Source organism: Gopherus evgoodei, chromosome 9 (genome assembly GCF_007399415.2).
Source record: "Gopherus evgoodei ecotype Sinaloan lineage chromosome 9, rGopEvg1_v1.p, whole genome shotgun sequence".
In the NCBI taxonomy this organism is placed as follows: Eukaryota; Metazoa; Chordata; order Testudines; family Testudinidae; genus Gopherus; species Gopherus evgoodei.
Window position 1 is genome coordinate 1,685,785 of NC_044330.1, and position 17,892 is coordinate 1,703,676.

Below are 17,892 nucleotides of genomic sequence, written 5' to 3' on the forward strand. Positions count from 1 at the left end.
TACTGTTGCTAGATTCCATAAGGGAATCCTTCATGAGTTTTCCCCACTCTGAGAGCCCCCCTTCCTGAAATTTTAATGTAGTTTTATCTGGGTTAATAGGTTCTCCTCTTGAGCCTGTAGCAACATTATCACTACTTCATCTATCTATTAATATGGCCTTTTTTTTCTTTTTTTAAAGCTATAGCAACCAACTCAGAGTGTAGGAGAAGTACAGGCATTTACGGCTGGTTCACCTTACATGTACATGTTAAGGATAAGGTAACCCTTAGGCCTCATCCTAGGTTTTTACTTAAGATTGTTTTTCACTTTGATTTGAAAGAGATGATTCATCAGCTCGTTTTCCTTGCCAAGCCCCACTGCAACTAAGGAAAGCTAAACTACATACCTTTGATGTAGTTAGGACTCTTGACAGAACAAAGCCATTCAGGAGTTTACCCAGACTGTAGCATTTGCGGGCAGAGGGAAAGACTGACTAAATGGGTTCTTAGTACCTTAAATCATGCTATGAGTTAGCTAGACTGGATCCATCAGGCAGGTTAAAGCCTACTCCACCATGGCTCAGGCAGCTTCTGCGGCTCCCCTAAGAAACGTATCAGTTTCAGAAATCAAAAGGCATTATTTCCTCCTCAAGATCTGATGCCTACTTTGGCAGAACTGTCCTATAATCAATATGTAAAACACTCCAGGTACTCACCTGCTGTCCATGAGGTTGCTGTTTGTAAGTCATCAGAAGTGCAGTATGTGTGGCCAGTCACTCAGAGAAGAAAACGGTTACTAATTTGAAATGTGTTGCTTGAATGTATTCCAAAACCTGCCACTCTTCCCCACTACGGCAGTCCAGTAACACCTGGATTCTGTATTGGCAAAGGAACTGAGGAACAGTTGAGCTCATTACGACCTTGAATGATGGTGCACAAGGTGATCTAAGCAGCAGGCATGACCTCAGTAGAGACTGCTGGCCAGAATAATTTGATTTGGTGTACATGTGCACAGAGAGTGGACAACATAATCTCAAAGAACCACAGTTTATCCATGGTAAATAACTTAGGTTTGGTATTAATAATAAATCTGTAGAGCTCATGCCATAGTGGTATAGTGTCCCTTAAAGATCTGGGACCTGTGGATGTGCAACTGAAGGGATGGTCAGTTCCTAGTGTCTTATCAAAAACTAGGGAAAATATCCTATTTTAGAACAATTTGCCTTGCAAGTCTCATAGTTTTTCTTTTCCTTTATTCTTTGTTAACGACATCTGACATCTGCCTCTGTGGTTTGTTTTCTTTTTTTAATGGAATATTTCAGTTTCCATGATGTAGTTGGTGGTATTTAACAGGTTTTGTTGTTTTTTTTTTTTAAACCATGGACAGGCTTACTTCTTTGCATCAAAATATATGGTACAATAACTAGAAAGTTTCAGAAAATACATGCAGCTTTTCTTATATTGACTTGCAAGGACCAAATGTTATCAGGAAGATATCAGAAATTCCTGTCCTGTAATCTGAGTTTATTATAAACCATAGTCAGAAGCTGTTATAGTGCAGCCACTGTAGCACTTAAAATTCTATTGTATATAGAATATTATATTCTTTTCCCAAAGAGTCAGAAATGCAAGTGATGGAAAAGATCTATTATGTCATCCAACCTAGCTCCCAAAGGGATAATTCATTATTTATTTGTATTCTAATAGCATCCGAAGTCCCCAGCCAGGATTATCCTTCATGGGTCACATATTTTTACCTTTCATTCATATCGTCCAATGGTCTTGATGAAGGGAGTGTAGAAGCTATTTGCGTATTTCTCTCATGTGAAGGATGGTGTAGGTCAGTGTGCATATTATTTTTAAAAATAGCCTCCAACTTGACTTTGCTCAGGTTTTCAAGTGCTCAGCGCCTCTGAAAATCAGACCCCAGGTAACTCAAGTTGAGAATCACAAATAGAGGTGTTTGGGTACAGAGGTTGCATTTGAAAATTTAACTATGGATTGGTATCCCTGGGTGAATGAGTTATTAATTTGGATAGCAGAGAAAGAACCTTACTGTCCTCCGTGTTTCAGTCTCTGTTTTCAAGAAGAAATTTTTTTGTTCTAGGAGCTGAAAATTAATAAAATTTCATCTTTAGCAGGGCCCATGTAAAGAAGAATGTCTTTCCTCCTGCACACAAGTTTTATAAAGTTAGTCAGCCTTAGAACTACAAAATACTTTTATTAGCGCAGTTAATGTTTCTAAGGACAGTTTCACTACATACACAGTTGAGTATGAGGAAGAATTTAAAAATAAGTGGAGTTGTGATTAATAGCTCTTGTTCTGAAAGAAATAAGTATTCCAGAGCTGAAACTGAAGGGCCCCTTACCAACTGTCAGAATTCACTAGTTTGGTGATAGAACCTGCAACAAACCCAGACTGTTAATAATACAAGATCTGAAGTTTTAATATTTCAGTTTTACAAAAGGTGATTATTTGCATAGCATCAACAGCATGAGGTATTCCACAGATATATTCACTTACATAAACAATGATGGAAGTCAGATTTAGAAATAACAAGTTTAAGTAGGGGATGAAATGTGAGTATTTCAGCAGGTTTCAGTCAGGATTTAATTCCAGCTGGCTGTAAAATCTAAGGCCTGGTCTGCATGAGAAAATTAGGTCAGTTTAACTATGTTGGTCAGGGATGTGAAAAATCCACACCCCTGAGCAGCATTGTTAAGCCGACATAAGTCCCTGCGTTGACAGTGCTAGGTCAATGGAAGAATTCTTCTGTTGACCTGGCTACCGCTCCTCCAGGAGATGGATTACTTACGCTGATGGGAGAATCCCTGGTTATGAGCTGGGTGAAACCCTGTTATGAGTTGAGTTAAAATCACATTGAGATTGGGTGTGAATGCCCTTTTCAGTTAACGTAGTTATTAGGATAGATAAATCACAGCCCCCTCCTAAGACAAATCCTTGGGACTCTGTGTCTGTGTGTGTGTGTGCACGCGCGCCAGCCAAGCAGCAGCCTGTGAGCACATGTGATCCTGGAAAAAGCTAGAGAGTAAACCTTGGGGTTGTAAACTAAGACATTACCCCTTCGTTCTTGTTTCCTCCTGTGTTTGGAGAAGCTTTGTACTTTCCTTGCAAATAAACAAGATTGCATAAAAGAAAATACCAGACTCCATCAATTTCTACTGCCAACTGTAACATCCCAGGGCCTCAGACTTTGACTAGCTAGTAGGGTGTAAAAGGGGTAATCCAGTTTTGTATGACTACTCTGAAAGACTCAGAAGCAGCTAGATTGACCATGGCTTGAACCTTGGCAGGAATGTTATGGCACTGAGGGTAAATTTCAGGATGGTGAGTCAGATGTGTGTTCTCTTCCTGTCTGTCAGAAACATGCAGTCTGAGCATGTATAAGTGACCGTTTCCTCAGTTTCCCCATCTGCAAAATGAGGCTATTTTCCCACCTCATGGGGCTGTTATGAGGCTAAATTATATGGTCATAACTGTATATATTCCTGTAAATAAGTAAATTGTCATCAGCAGCAATCTCTCAACTGATGTATGGACTGATGTTTCAGTGGCTTTTTATATACAATAGAACCTCAGAGTTATGAACACCGCGAGAGTGGAGGTTGTTCATAACTCTGAAGTGTTTGTAACGCTGAACAAAACATTATAAACGTTGGCTTAATACAGCTTTGAAACTTTACTATGCAGAAAAAAAATGCTGCTTTTAACCATCGTAATTTAAATGAAACAAACACAGAAACAATTTCCTTACCTTGTCATTTTTTTTAAACCTTCCCTTTATTTTTTTAGTAGTTTACATTTAACACAGTACTGTATTTTCTGTTCTTTTTCTTTCTTTTTTTTTTGGGGTGTGTGTGTGTGGTCTCTGCTGCTGCCCTTCAGCTAACAAGCACATAAATTGTGTATAACTTAAACTATACAAACCTCTTAGTTTTAAAATTTAACATTATTCAATAAAATGACTGTTTACATATGTTAAAAATGAGCTATTATCACTAATTCCCTTAATGCATGTTGTTTGTATTGAGTGTGCTAGGCATATATTGAAAACACAGCCCCTACCGTTCTTCAAAGAGTTTACAGTCTAATTAAGGTGAACATGGCCCACACTTCAGGGTAATGAGATATCTGTTATATACTTACATTTACATTACCTTGGTTTGAGTGGGTAAAGCATTCTCTTAATGGTAAATGTAAGAGGTTTTACTAAAGTTAAAAACTTGTTTTCAGGATTATAGAACAGAAAAATAGTGCATGTTTAAAATCAGCTAACACATATAGCAGGGGTGGGCAACCTGAGCCTGAGAAGGAACCAGAATTTACCAATGTACGTTGCCGAAGAGCCACAGTAATATGTCAGCAGCCCCCTTTCCACTCCCCCTCATCTCCCGCTCCCAGCGCCTCGCACTCACTGACAACCCCACCGAACAGCGCCTCCCGATCAGCTGTTCCTTGGCGTGCAGGAGGCTGTGGAGGGGAGGTGGAGTGCACTGCAGGTTTAGGGAAGGGGGCGGGAAGGGGTGGAGTGGGGGCAGAGTCTGTGGCAGAGCCAGGGGTTGAGCAGTGAGTCCCCCCGGCACATTGGAAAGTTGGGGCCTGTAACTGCAGCCCTGGAGTCGGTGCCTACACACGGAGCCACATATTAACTTTTGAGGAACCGCATGTGGCTCTGGAGCCACAGGTTGGCCACCCCTGCCATGTAGAAAAACATATTACACATACTGTAATCTGTGCAAAAAATGGTCTTTCACTCATCTTTCAGATTTGAATGCTGTGGTGTGGCTGTGTGTGTATTATAGTACCATGATGTCAGCATTTAGAAAATATACATTACATTTACTAGTACTGAAATAACGTTCTACTCAACATACAGGAAGCCATGTTCTTTCTTCCCCTTGGAGTTTATGATCTAAATATCAACAGTAAAACTACAGTCATCAGTTATTGTCCCTGGTTGTTTATATTGTACTCTTCAATTTATTTGCCAATTTAAAAACTTTGTGATTCACGATGGATCCTCTGATTGGTGTAAATTAGTGAGGCCTTACTGTATTCTAACAAAACTAGTGCATCTCCCTAAGAAGTCTGAGCTGTAGATATCTTTGTTTCTTAAGAGTTAGTGACATCACAAGTACCATAGAAAAGAGAATGCAAATGTGTGAGGGAGGATTAAAATCTCACCTGGTACCATAAACCTATACAAACTATTTAAAACAGCTAACAGTTCCAAGTGCATATTCCTTTGAGAGGTCATCTTTTCCTACTGCGAGTTTATAGATGGCTAAGGAATGTTTGGGATTGCTGCACTCTCTCCATTAACTTTTTTCTTTAATTTTTGAGTCTTTTTGTTGGATTTTATTTTGTTTAAAGTAATGTGAACCCATTGGCTTCACTGGAGTTCCTTCAGATTTATATCAAAGTCACTGAGCTCAGGATCTGTCCAATATGTTCTTTAAGCTCAAATGAAAAACTTAAAGTTCTCAAAATAACAGGCTGTGAATGACAGCTTGTACACCGAGAGTGACTTGCTATTGTAAACACAATGACAAACTAGACAGATATCTCTCTGAAAGAATCGCTGCCATAATTTTGTTTACTTTTCAGGATCAAAAATAAATATCCCCAAATATCTAATTCCATCATTTGTGTCTGTCCTTCAGTTCCCCAAATCTCTTTTACGCTGTCTCTACTCGTCGTCATTATGTTACTTAATTTATTATCTAAATTGCCCCGGACTTTGAATACACTCCTTGTATAAGTCTAACAAGTCAGTTCATTTATTTTTATCAATGCTGTTCCAGCTGATTACAATTATTAGCTTATCTGTTCACTTGTGGGATCAGATGAGTAGGTCAAAAAATGTAGTATTGTAGCATCACTACTGTTTTTTGATTGTAGTTGGATTTGTATAACAAAAACAAAACTCTGCATTCCAAACAATAAATTTGTTGATACATGTAAGTTTACAAAATAAGTGTTACAATGGACTAGTTCTTTCAGACCATTGCATTTGGTACTTGTGATGATGCTTTACTTTGGCAGAGAAATTAGGGTGTCTGTGATTCACTTATCTCAAGATCTCATGGAGGTGCTAATTTTGTCTAAAATCTTATTGGAATACCACCCTAATTAATTTTTGTAAACCGTGCCAATATACTTTAGAAACTTACAAACCAGTTTTGTTTTTAGCAGTGTCTTTGGTTTACCTTATAGGGTATATGTGTACAGCAGTTAAACACTAGCAGCTGTCCAGGGTCAGCTGACTGGCGTGTGCAGCTCAGGCTGTGGGGCTGTTAAATGCTGTGTTGACATTTGGGCTTGTGCTGGAGCCCAGGCTCTCGGACCCTCCTCCCTCACAGGGATCCAGAGCTCAGGCTCCAGGGGGAGCCCAATTGTCTACACAGCAGTTTTTAGCCCTGTGAGCCTGAGCCCTGTGAGTCCTAATCAGCTGACTCCAGCCCGTTCGGCCAGGAGTCTTTTACTCAGGTATAGATGTACCCTAAGATTGTTTGCCTGCTCATCACAGCAAACAAGATTGGTTCCATAGTACAGATTAAGAGATCGCTGGCAGGTGTTTGTATTCTAATGATTGCTGCCAGTGACCCAATGTTTTTATGTGATTTCTTTCTTAGTATTGGATTTAAATTTTTTTATTAACGTTAATGTTTAAAATTAAATATACACAAGTTAAGAGGGAAGGTACTGTACATCTGGGGTCAGGCTTGAGTTATGAGGGATTACAGGTATCGGTTGCAAGGATGAAGAGATACATACATATCACATAACCGGCATAGACCCAGATTGGGGTGCAAGAGTTTTTAAAGTGTCAGCGGATAAGTGGACTTGGGTACACCACCCATGGAATGTATAAGGAGTCCAAATCAGCATCGGTGGAGCGGATAGGTACACGGGTGGGGTGTGTCCCTTGGTTTGTCAGGGAAGGAAGTGGGTTATTTCCCTCGTTGGCAGTCTCAATTACTCAATGTGGTATTGATGGTGTCCTGTGATGTGTTCTGTATAAGTGTCTCTGGACCACCTGATGGTGTTGGACACCATGAGCTGTCTCATGAGCTGGGCGTAGCGTCAACTGACTCCACACGCTTTCAGAACCGGCTCGTTGTGGGAGTCCCACGAGCCCAGAGCTCCCATGATCAGGGCGCATCTCTGGTCCTCATAGCTCTGGGCTCTCAGGGTCTCAGCCAGCAGGGTGTACTTCAACACCTTCCGTGCTCGGGCCTCATGGAAGGCCGGTGATCTGTTTTCAAATGACACCGTGACGTCTACCATAAGGACTTTCTTCTTTTCTGCGTCTGTCACTACAATGTCGAGCCGCAGTCTGCTGTCTGTCACAGGGATGGCCGAGTCGAGGGTGATCTTCCACAGTGACGGCAGGATGACTTTCACCAGCCGGTTCTGGATGGTATTGTGGTGGTGCCGTTAGGCTCCAGAGTGCTGTTTGCATCCACACAGGATATGGAGCAGGGTCTTGTTTGTGTAGCCGCGCTTCCTGCAGTGCTTGTCCCCGTTGCCATGGTGGATGGCTCCATTGAGGGGAGCACAGTTGAGTCGGGCCCTGTGGATGAACCACCAGTCAGCGAACCTGGTGAAGCTGCCCCCAGGGAGAAAGTGGTTGCTGGCGTCCCACTTGCCGGACACCTCGAACACCTCGCCCTGGTCTGGGAACTAGCTGCCACCTGGGATATTTTCAGTGTACAGTGTGTATGCCCACTAGAGGGCATAGATGGCTTTCTTTCTCTTCACTTCTTAAAAAACAAAAAAAGTGTACATTCTTGGAAATGATTTGTAAGATTGACTCTTAAAGGTTGACTCAAAGACTTGGGTTAGACCTTGTGATTACTCTGTGCATAGATTACCAAATAATAGTATACCGAGAGTCAGCAGTGCACGTAGAGATAAAAATCTCCCTGAAGGGTTATCATCTTAAACTTCTTGTTTCCCCAACAGTGGATACAGTTGTGAGCACAACTTATTCAAGGCAATTGGTGACATTCATCACAAGTGGTCCTTGTCTCATAGCAGAACTGTTGGAATTGTCAGAATGTATTTTGTCAATAGATATTTGTCTTTGTTTCAGAAAAAGAGGTAAGGACAGCCAACTTCTCATTTTTTCTGGAAAGGCTCTCCTGGTTGATATTAAGAGGGATGTAAATCTTCACATTCTTAATACTGATGACATAGACCGTGTAACAGTGTTTGTTTACTTGGATTTACTTTGGAAATGTCACCTGCCGTAGCCTGTCGAAAGTTATAGGGGTAGGGGATATGTGTGTGTGATTTTGTAGTATTCCCTTCTCTCTGGAAACTAGGAGTTCTTTTTAGATTATTTTTTAATAATGCCCTTGTGTGGCTGTGACACTATTGTTGATCTGCAACTAGTTGGTCCAAAAATTTTGTTTTATCAAGATAATTTTAAATTAAACATTCCCTTGGAAGTACAACACTTAGTATATTATATAGTGATGTTTTCTTTAAAATCCTTTTACGGTAGGTTATCTGCAATTTTCCTTATTTTATAGGGTAACTTTAACAATTTTAAAGCTAGAAAATTAACAGCCTTTCTAAATATTGGGGAGCCCTCTTTCAAAAAGACAGTTGCTCTCTTGTATGCAGTGTTGTTGTAACCATGTTGGCCCCAGAATATTAGAGACAAGGTGGCTGAGGGAATATCTTTTATTGGACTAACATCTGTTGGTGAGAGAGAATAGCTTTTGAGCTTACACAGAGTTCTTCTTCTGGCCTGAAGAACTGTGTGAACTCCAAAGCTTGTCTCTCACCAACAGAAGTTGGTCCAGTTAAAGATATTGCCTCACTCACCTTATCTAATTGCTCTCTTTCACATAAGAGCACCAATATTTAAATAAGAGAAATAGCTTTTAACGTGAGTTTATGCATACATTCCAATGGAAGCATGTAGATACAAATAAGTGCTAAAATACTGTCACCTTGAATGGTCCCTTAGAATACGTGCTAATTACTTATGCTAAGTTGTCTGTTCCATCTTGTATTTAGCTGTGACAGTCTCCGTACCTTTCCTGGACCTGAGGAAGAGCTCTGTGTAGCTCGAAAGTTTGTCTCACTAACAGACCGTAGTCCAATAAAAGATATTACATTACCCACCTTGTCTTGCTAAAATACTAAGTAGTTTAGCTTGACTTGCAAATGAGGTGGTATCGCAATAGGGAATTAAAGCATAGGCTGATGTTCAACTGGTACTGTGAGCTTGTTTTGACATCTGGAAAGGAGGCTTTTCACCACTAGATCATTGGTGTGAATCCAGACTAGGTCCATGGCAAGCAGAAATTAACTCCTCATCTGCAATTCATTTCCTAGTAGATTATTTTGTACAATAATTAAAAGCATCACTGTTACATATGGTATGTTATTGACTCTGAGATGAATGGGCATGAGAACTTCTCAGTATGTTACAGGTTCAAAAATTCATAGAGTTTAGGGCTAAAAGATCATTTAGTCTGACATTCTGTCCCGGGGGTCCTCGGATTTACAACACAATTTGTTCCTCGGAATTGCATTGTAAGTTGAAATGTTGCAAGTCGAAAATGATTTTCCCATAGGAATCAATGGTATGAAGGGGAGATTGGTTTCTGAACCAAGGCTTGGTGGACTATTTTCACCACAATAACCCAGGTTTTTGTACTAAATGAATTATAGATGAATAATGTTGAAACATTGTTTTTACTAAAAGCAGCAAGGAATCCTGTGGCACCTTATAGACTAACAGACGTTTTGGAGCATGAGCTTTCGTGGGTGAATACCCACTTCGTCAGATGCATGTATTCACCCACGAAAGCTCATGCTCCAAAACGTCTGTTAGTATATAAGGTGCCACAGGACTCTTTGCTGCTTTTACAGATCCAGACTAACACGGCTACCCTGATACTTGACATCCTTTTTACTGTACGCTGTATTTCGAAAACATCATTCAGATAAACACACAAACTCACACATGCTGCTCAGAATGCCGGCAGCACAGGCTCAGAAAGCCAGGGAGAACTGCACGCATGCTGAGTCTCAGCCAATCACTGTTCTAGCTTCCTGATTGGCTGAGCTCAGGGCCGGGAGCCAATCAACAATAAGCAACCACCCTACCCGGCAACAAGCTACCCTGCTGCCTCGAAGCCAATCAGATGCAACCCCTTCTCACTCCATACCAGTATAAGGCAACCAGGAGGTGATTTCAAGTGAACTTTATGCAAATCAAGCGTCGTAAGTGGGAAACCAGCGTCGTGGGCAGTCAATTGAAAAGTGTCGTAAGTGGCGTCCGACATAAGTCGGGCGTCGTAAGTTCGAGGACTCACTGGATATCACAGGCCATTACATTTCACCCTGTTGCCCGTGTATTGAGCACGGTAACTTGTGTTTGGCTAATTCAGATCTTCCAGAAAGGCAGAGATGGAGAATCTACCACTCAGCGGCTAATCAGCCTTGCAGTTAAAAACTTCTTATGCCTTATTTCTGGTTTAAATTTGTCTGGCTTCAGCTTCCAGCCACTGCTTTTTGTTATGCTTTTCTCTGCTAGATTAAAGAACTCTTCTGTACCTAGTATTTTCTCCCCATGGAGGTACTTTGACACTGTAAATCATGCCAGCTCTTTGTCGTCTTTGTGATAAACTAATCCGATTGCGTTCTTTAAGTCTCTCACTATAAGACATTTTCTCCAGCCCTTGCATCATTTTTGTCGCTCTTCTTATCCCCTTCTCTAATTTTTTAGCACTCTCTTTAAAATGTGGACACTAGAACCGTACACAGCATTCTAGTATCGGTCTCACCACTGCATACACAGGCAAAATCATCTCCCTATTCCTACTTACTACTGCCCTGTTTATACATCCAACAATCACACTAGCTTTTTTTGCCACCTCGTACTTGGAGCCCAGGTACTGTTTGTTCACTATGACCCCTCTTTCAAGGTTTTCAGGTTGGCTTGACATGACCTGTTTTCCATAAAACCATGTTGACTGGCATTAATTATATTCCTATCCTTTAATTCTTTATTAATTGAATCCTATACAATCTTTTATAATTTACCTTGGCTTGATGTCAAGCTAACTGGCCTGTAGTTCCCGGGTCAACTTATTTGCCCTTTTATGATATTGTGACAACATTAGCCCCTTCCAGTCTTCTCGAATTTCACTGATTTTCCAAGATTTATTAGAAATGTTCATAAGTGATCCAGACCTCTCCTGTGCCAGCTCCTTTAGGATTCATGGGTGCAAGTTATCCAGGGCTGCTGATTTAAAAATCTTTATCCTAGTAGATATAATCTAACTTCCTCGGTTACTAATGGACTGGAAAATACTTCATTGTTCTGCTTCTTTCTAAATACAGAATAAATATTTATTGAACCCTTCTGCCTTTTTTTTTTTTTTGCTGCATTATTAACAGTTTTACCGTCTCCATTTAGTAATGGGCCTGTGCCATTGCTAAAATTTCTTAATATATTCTCTTATTGCCTTTCAGTAATGCTGATGTTGGATAACTCAAAAGCTGAAGCTACAGATTTAATACTTGCTTTGTTTTGTAAAAATTATAACATTAAAACAAGTCAGATTGGTAAATTCTGTAGTTTTAAACCTGTGAACATACGAAGTTGGCAAGTTCACATGGAGAGGATAGAACTTGACATCCTTCTGCTGATTTAGTCAGTTAACAAAGGTAACCATTAACATTTTTAAATGTGCAGTTCTGATTCAAGAAACTTTTATAAGCTGCAGTGGCAAAGCAAGCAGTGCTCATGGGCTCCACAGATTAAAAAAATGGGGAGGAGGAGGATTTCTTTGTGTGCTCGTGTGCGTCTATGTGTGGTTGGTTTTAAACAGCCTCAGGAAAGTTTAAGGAAAAACACTTTAATTCCAAAGGTTAACGTTTGATCTCATGACATTTACTCTGCCACACTTCACATCTGATGGTGGAGAATAATGCAATTAATAGGGAAGAGAGGAATAGAAAGGACCATGTATGTCTGTGCTGTGTCGGTCCCAGGATATTAGAGAGAGTTGGTGAGAGAGAGTTTTTGTCAAGCAGAAGTTGGTCAAGTAATAAATATTACCTCTATATTTGTCTAAGCATTTGGGAACTATTTAACTTTAGGAATTGTTTAGCTTTGAGTGTTGGATTTCTCAACCACAGATCTGCATTAATATGTGACTGTCTGCAGTTTAAAATAGTAAAAATATAAGAGTTCAAGAAATGCAGGTGATAATTAGATACTTCACTGGTTGATAAAACAAATTTTGTTTTTCCCAAACTACTTTTGTAACAAATGTTAGCAAGTTGTTATTAGGTACAGTTATAGTTAATTAGTTTTTGAAACTGAAGATATGCAGGCAGATACACTAAAAATGGGTTTTTCAGTACATCATTAATTATAAAACTTTGTTTAGTTATAATGATGTGTATGTTTTTGAATGTAACATAGGACATAAAATTATCTTGAGTGTAGCATGTATTTTACTATAAACATTGAAATATCTATTGCAGCCTACAGACAAGTATAATTATACAAAGAATACACTTTACAAATATAAAGGCAGTTTTTGTTTAGTATATGTTGGATACAATGGTCTTCCTTAAGCCTAAGCACAGAAACAAAAGCCTACATTATTATAACAGAAAGCCCAAGATGGGAAGTGATAAAATGGGTATTGAGTAGAGGGCTTTGTTAAAACTTAGCTGGTATACTTGTAAAATTTCCATGTATTCATTAAATTCTTATGTCATTCTTATTGTTAGAGGTTGGTTAGTTGACTAAAGTGTTAAGCTTTGTTTGCCATGACAAATTATAACCCTCACTCCTTTCAAAACTTAGTTGGAAAATTCTGAACTTGAATAGTTCTTACAAATTGTATGCATTATCCAAATATTTATTCTACATTATGGGGATAAAGAATGATATTTAAGGGTGTCTGTCTACAGAAGAAACACTGCAGAATTATAAATGGCAGGGTCTTAAATTTCTGTGAAGATGCATTACTCAATTTAGAAATGTCTTTCTGTCAGAGCCTCTTTTGCCCTCTTTATTCTAATTTAATTACTTTCTCTGGAACTTGAAACAAAAATCAAGATGTTAAAAACAACCTTTTTTGTAATGCACCGTAAACAAAACAAAAAAAAAAGGGCATTTTATTTCAAATTTATAACAGAGTATATTGGACTGACGTTACACCTTTTGGCACTAGAAGAGCATCTTACTTCTGAAGATGAAACATCACAGGAATTTCAGCTTCTTGTGATCAGGAGTATAATGGATGTGGGGAAAAGACGACCTCTAATCCTAGATCTGAAGTTTCTTGAACAAGAGTTCTCAAACTGGGGGTTTGGAACCCTCAGGGTCATGAAGTTATTACATGGAGTGTTCGTGAGCTGTCAACCCCCACCCCAAACCCTGCTTTGCCTCCAGCATTTATAGTGATGTTAAATATATTAAAAAGTGTTTTAATTTATAAGGCGGGGGGTCGCACTCAGAGGCTTGCTATGTGAAAGGGGTCACCAGTACAAAAGTTTGAGAACCCCTGTTCTTGAACATACAAACCAGGAACACTTTTTTACTTTTCTCATACAGTATAGTGGACATTCACTGATACTCACCCTATGGAAATAGCATTGGTGATCAACTCTACTTCAAATCAGAGCAAAAGTTCTGGGTTAGACATTTGTACTAAAAGAATGTTGCTTGGAGAAGGCATGAGAAAGGGTGGAGGGAGGTTTTGGAAGCAGCTTTTCCTTTGGGGACATCATAGGCAAGGGATCTGAGGAAAGTGGCAGGTCCCGTAAGAGAGAGTGGCTGCAAATGGAAGGGGCATGTGGAATGCAGGTTTCAGTGAATGCTTTTTTAAAATATCTTTTGGTATTGAAGTCCTACCACATGCAGGTCAGAGTTTGTGTATGACTGTCATATAATCAAACCTCCTTAGTTTAAAAGGGAAAAAAAAAAATTAAATTTAGCTGCAGGCTCTGCCAGCTGTTTCAAAGTTAGTTAATGGAGAAAATAGGCTTCTTTTTACTTGGAAAAGATGCTGTTAGTTCTTTTGCAATATAGTTTAGTAAGATTGTGTTTGTAAATATTTCCATAGTCTGTCTTTGGGCCTTATGTTTTTTCCCTTCACCCTTTTTCATGATTCTGTTGTGCAACAGTTTTTAACAATAAAACTTGACAAAGGTTTTGTTTCATGAACCCAATTCTCCATCTGTCCTGTATGTAGAAGGCTCACTGGAATTCTGTATTTGCAGCAGCTGCAGGATCAGGCTGTAATTGCTAATAAGACTTAATTTATTTTCCTTTTCTTTCATTCCTTTAAAATGGAAATTAAAAAGAATAGTCACAAGGGTGAAGTGCCTGCAAACTAGATGAAAACTGTTTTAAAAACACCATAATAGAGACGCAAACTAAATGTATCCCCCAAATACAAAACAAAACATGCCACCATGGCTAAACAACAGAATAAAGGAAGCGGTTAGGGGCAAAAAGACATCCTTTAAAAATTAGAAGTCAGATCCCACTGAGGAAAATAGCAAGTCTGGTATAAAAGTAGAAGTAGGCAGGCTGAAAAATAATTTGAAGAGCAACTAGTAAGACGCACAAACTATCAGGATTTTTTTTTTTTTGTTAAAGTTCGTCAGAAGCAGGAAGCCTGTCCAACAATCAGTGTGGCCACTGGATGACCAACGTGGTAAAGGAGCACTCAAGGAAGAGAAGGCCATTGTGGAAACACTAAATGAATTCATTGCATGGGTCTTCCCTGCAGAGGTTGTGAGGGATATTCCCATACCTGAGCCATTCTTTTTAGGTGATAAATCTGAGGAACTGTTCTGGGATGAGGTGTAAATAGAGGTGGTTTTGGAACCAGTTGATAAACTAAACGGTAATTAGTTACCAGGACCAGATGGTATTCACGCAAGAGTGCTGAGGGAACTCAAATATGAAATTGCAGAACTACTCCTTGTGGTATGTGAACTGTCGCTTAAATCAACCTCTGTACCGTATGCCTGGAGGGTACCTAATGTAACGCCAATTTTTAAAAAGGGCTCCAGAGTTGAACCTGGCAATAACTGGCTGATAAACCTAACTCCAGTACCAGGCAAATTGATGAACACGATATGTTGGGGAAGTCAATGTGGCTTTTGTCACCAATCTATTAGAATTCTTTGAGGATGTCAACAAATATGGATATCCAGTGGATATAGTGTACTTGGGCTTTCAGAAAGCCTTTGACAAGGTCCTTCACTGAATACTTGTAAGCAAACTAAGCAGCTAGGGATAAAAGGGAAGGTCCTCTCGTAGATTGGTAACTGGTTGAAAGATAGGAAACAAAAGGCAGAAATAAATATTCAATTTTCAGTGTGGAGGGAGATAAATAGTGGTGTCCCCCAAGGATCTGTACTGAGACCCGTGCTGTTCAATATATTTATAAGTGATCTGGGAAAGGGGTAAACAGTGAGGTGACAAAGTTTGCAGACAATACTACATTACTCGAGATAGATAAGTCCAAAGCTGACTGCAAAGAGTTGCAAAGGGTTCTCACAAAACTGGGTGAGTGGGCAACAAAATGGCAGATGAAATTCAGTGTTGATAAATGCAAAATAATGCACATTGTATATATAGTTGGTATTATGTTTTCCAAAATGATGAGGTCTAATTTAACTGTTACCACTCAAGAAAGAGATCTTGGAGTCATAGTGGATAGTTCTCTGAAACATCTGCTCAATGTGCCTCAGAACTCAAAATAATGAACAGAATGTTACGAACCATTAAGAAAGGGATAGATGATAAGATAGAAAATACCATAATGCCACTATGTAAATGTAAACACTCAAACCTGGAGTACTATATGCAGTTCTTGGCACCCTGTCTCCAAAAAGATACATTAGTACTGGAAAAAGTACAGAAAAGAGCAACAAAAATGATTTGGGGTATGGAACAGCTTCCATATGAGGGGGGAGTAAAAAGACTGGGGCTGTTCATCTTAGAAAGTAGATGACTTGTCCGGGGGGATATGACAGAGGTCTAAAAAAATCATGAATGAAGTAGAGAAAGTGAATAAGGAACTGTTATTTATTCCATGTAGCACAAGAACTAGAGGTCACCTGATGAAATTAATAGGCAGCAAGTTAATAACAAACTTAAGTACTATTTCACACAGTGCACAGTCAGAACATGGAACTTCTTGCCAGGGGATGTTGTGAAGGCTGTTGCCTGACTCTGTAGTGGTTATTGATTATTATTGGTTTCCAATTAATTACTAATTAAAGAGCTGGGTTCTAGGCCTAGAATCGGTTATCAGGTTCAATGTCTGGCTGGGAACCCTCATGTGCACAACAGAGACACACTCAGGGCAAAGGAAAACTTTATGCAATTTTATTAGTACTGTGACGAGTTGGATCACAGAACCCCCTTTGGGAACTGCCAACTGATGTGCCAAAACTGGGAATCTAGCACCCCGTCTTGTTGAGCCAGACATGCCAGTCTGCTCCAGCACAGACCCAGGATCTGAACCACATGCTCCAAAGCTGCAGACTTAACTGAAAGCAACTTACAGAAGTGTTCCTCTCTTTAACACTCAGATGCCCAACTCCCAGTCGAATCTAAACCCCAAATAAATTTGTTAAATTGCTCGTCCTCTATAACACTGATAGAGGGATATGCACAGCTGTAAACCCCCCCCCCCCAGGTATTAATACATACTCTGGGTTAATTAATAAGTAAAAAATGATTTTATTAAATACAGAAAGTAGGATTTAAGTGGTTCCAAGTAGTAAAAAACAGAACAAAGTGAATTACCAAGTGAAATAAAATAGAACACGCAAGTCTGTGTCTAAGAAAACTGAATGAAGATAAAACCTCACCAGTTCCAGTAAGCTTCCTTTTACAGACTAGTCTCCTGCTAGTCTGGGTTCAGCAATCGCTCACACCCCCTGCAGTTACTGCCCTTTGTTCCAGTAAGCTCCCTTTTACAGACTAGTCTCCTGCTAGTCTGGGTTCAGCAATCGCTCACACCCCCTGTAGTTACTGTCCTTTGTTCCAGTTTCTTTCAGGCATCCTTGGGGGTGGAGAGGCTCTCTCTTTAGCCAGCTGAAGACAAAATGGCGGGGTTTCCCAAAGGCTTAAATAGACTTTCTCTTGTGGGTGGAGACCCCCTCCTCTCGCCTATGCAAAGTCCAGCTCCAGGATGGAGTTTTGGAGTCATGTGGGCAAGTCACTTGTCCATGCATGACTCAGTTTTTACAGACAGCAGCCATGGCTTACCTGCTATCTTGAACGTCCTCATCTAGACTCCTTATGTGGATTGGAGCCTCCCAAGATCCATTGTCCCTTAAGTGCTTCTTGATTGGGCACTTAATTTGTACATTCCTTTCTCCAGAAGCTGACCAAATGCTTTACAAAGGCTAATTAGAAATCAAGCCAACTAGTCAGGGAGCCATTGATCACCACCTGTTGAGCTTGACGATCTAGCCAGCTTTCTGTCCACCTTATAGTCCATTCATCCAACCCATACTTCTTTAACTTGCTGGCAAGAATACTGTGGGAGACCGTATCAAAAGCTTTGCTAATGTCAAGGAATAACACATCCACTGCTTTCCCCTCATCCACAGATCCAGTTACCTCATCATAGAAGGCAGTTAGGTTAGTCAGACATGACTTGCCCTTGGTGAATCTATGCTGACTGTTCCTGATCACTTTCCTCTCCTCAAAGTGCTTCAAAACTGATTCCTTGAGGACCTGCTTCATGATTTTTCCAGGGACTGAGCTGAGGCTGACTGGCCTGTAGCTTCCCGGATCCTCCCCCTTCCCTTTTTTAAAGATGGATACTACATTATCCTTTTTCCAGTCATTCGGGACCTCCCCTGTTCGCC

General features: G+C 40.0%; 1 protein-coding gene across 4 annotated transcripts in view; it reads left to right on the forward strand.

Moving 5' to 3' along the window:
* ATP13A3 (ATPase 13A3) overlaps window positions 1-17,892 on the forward strand; it is a 138,346-nt gene that overhangs the window by 28,429 nt on the left and 92,025 nt on the right. The window lies entirely within an intron of this gene.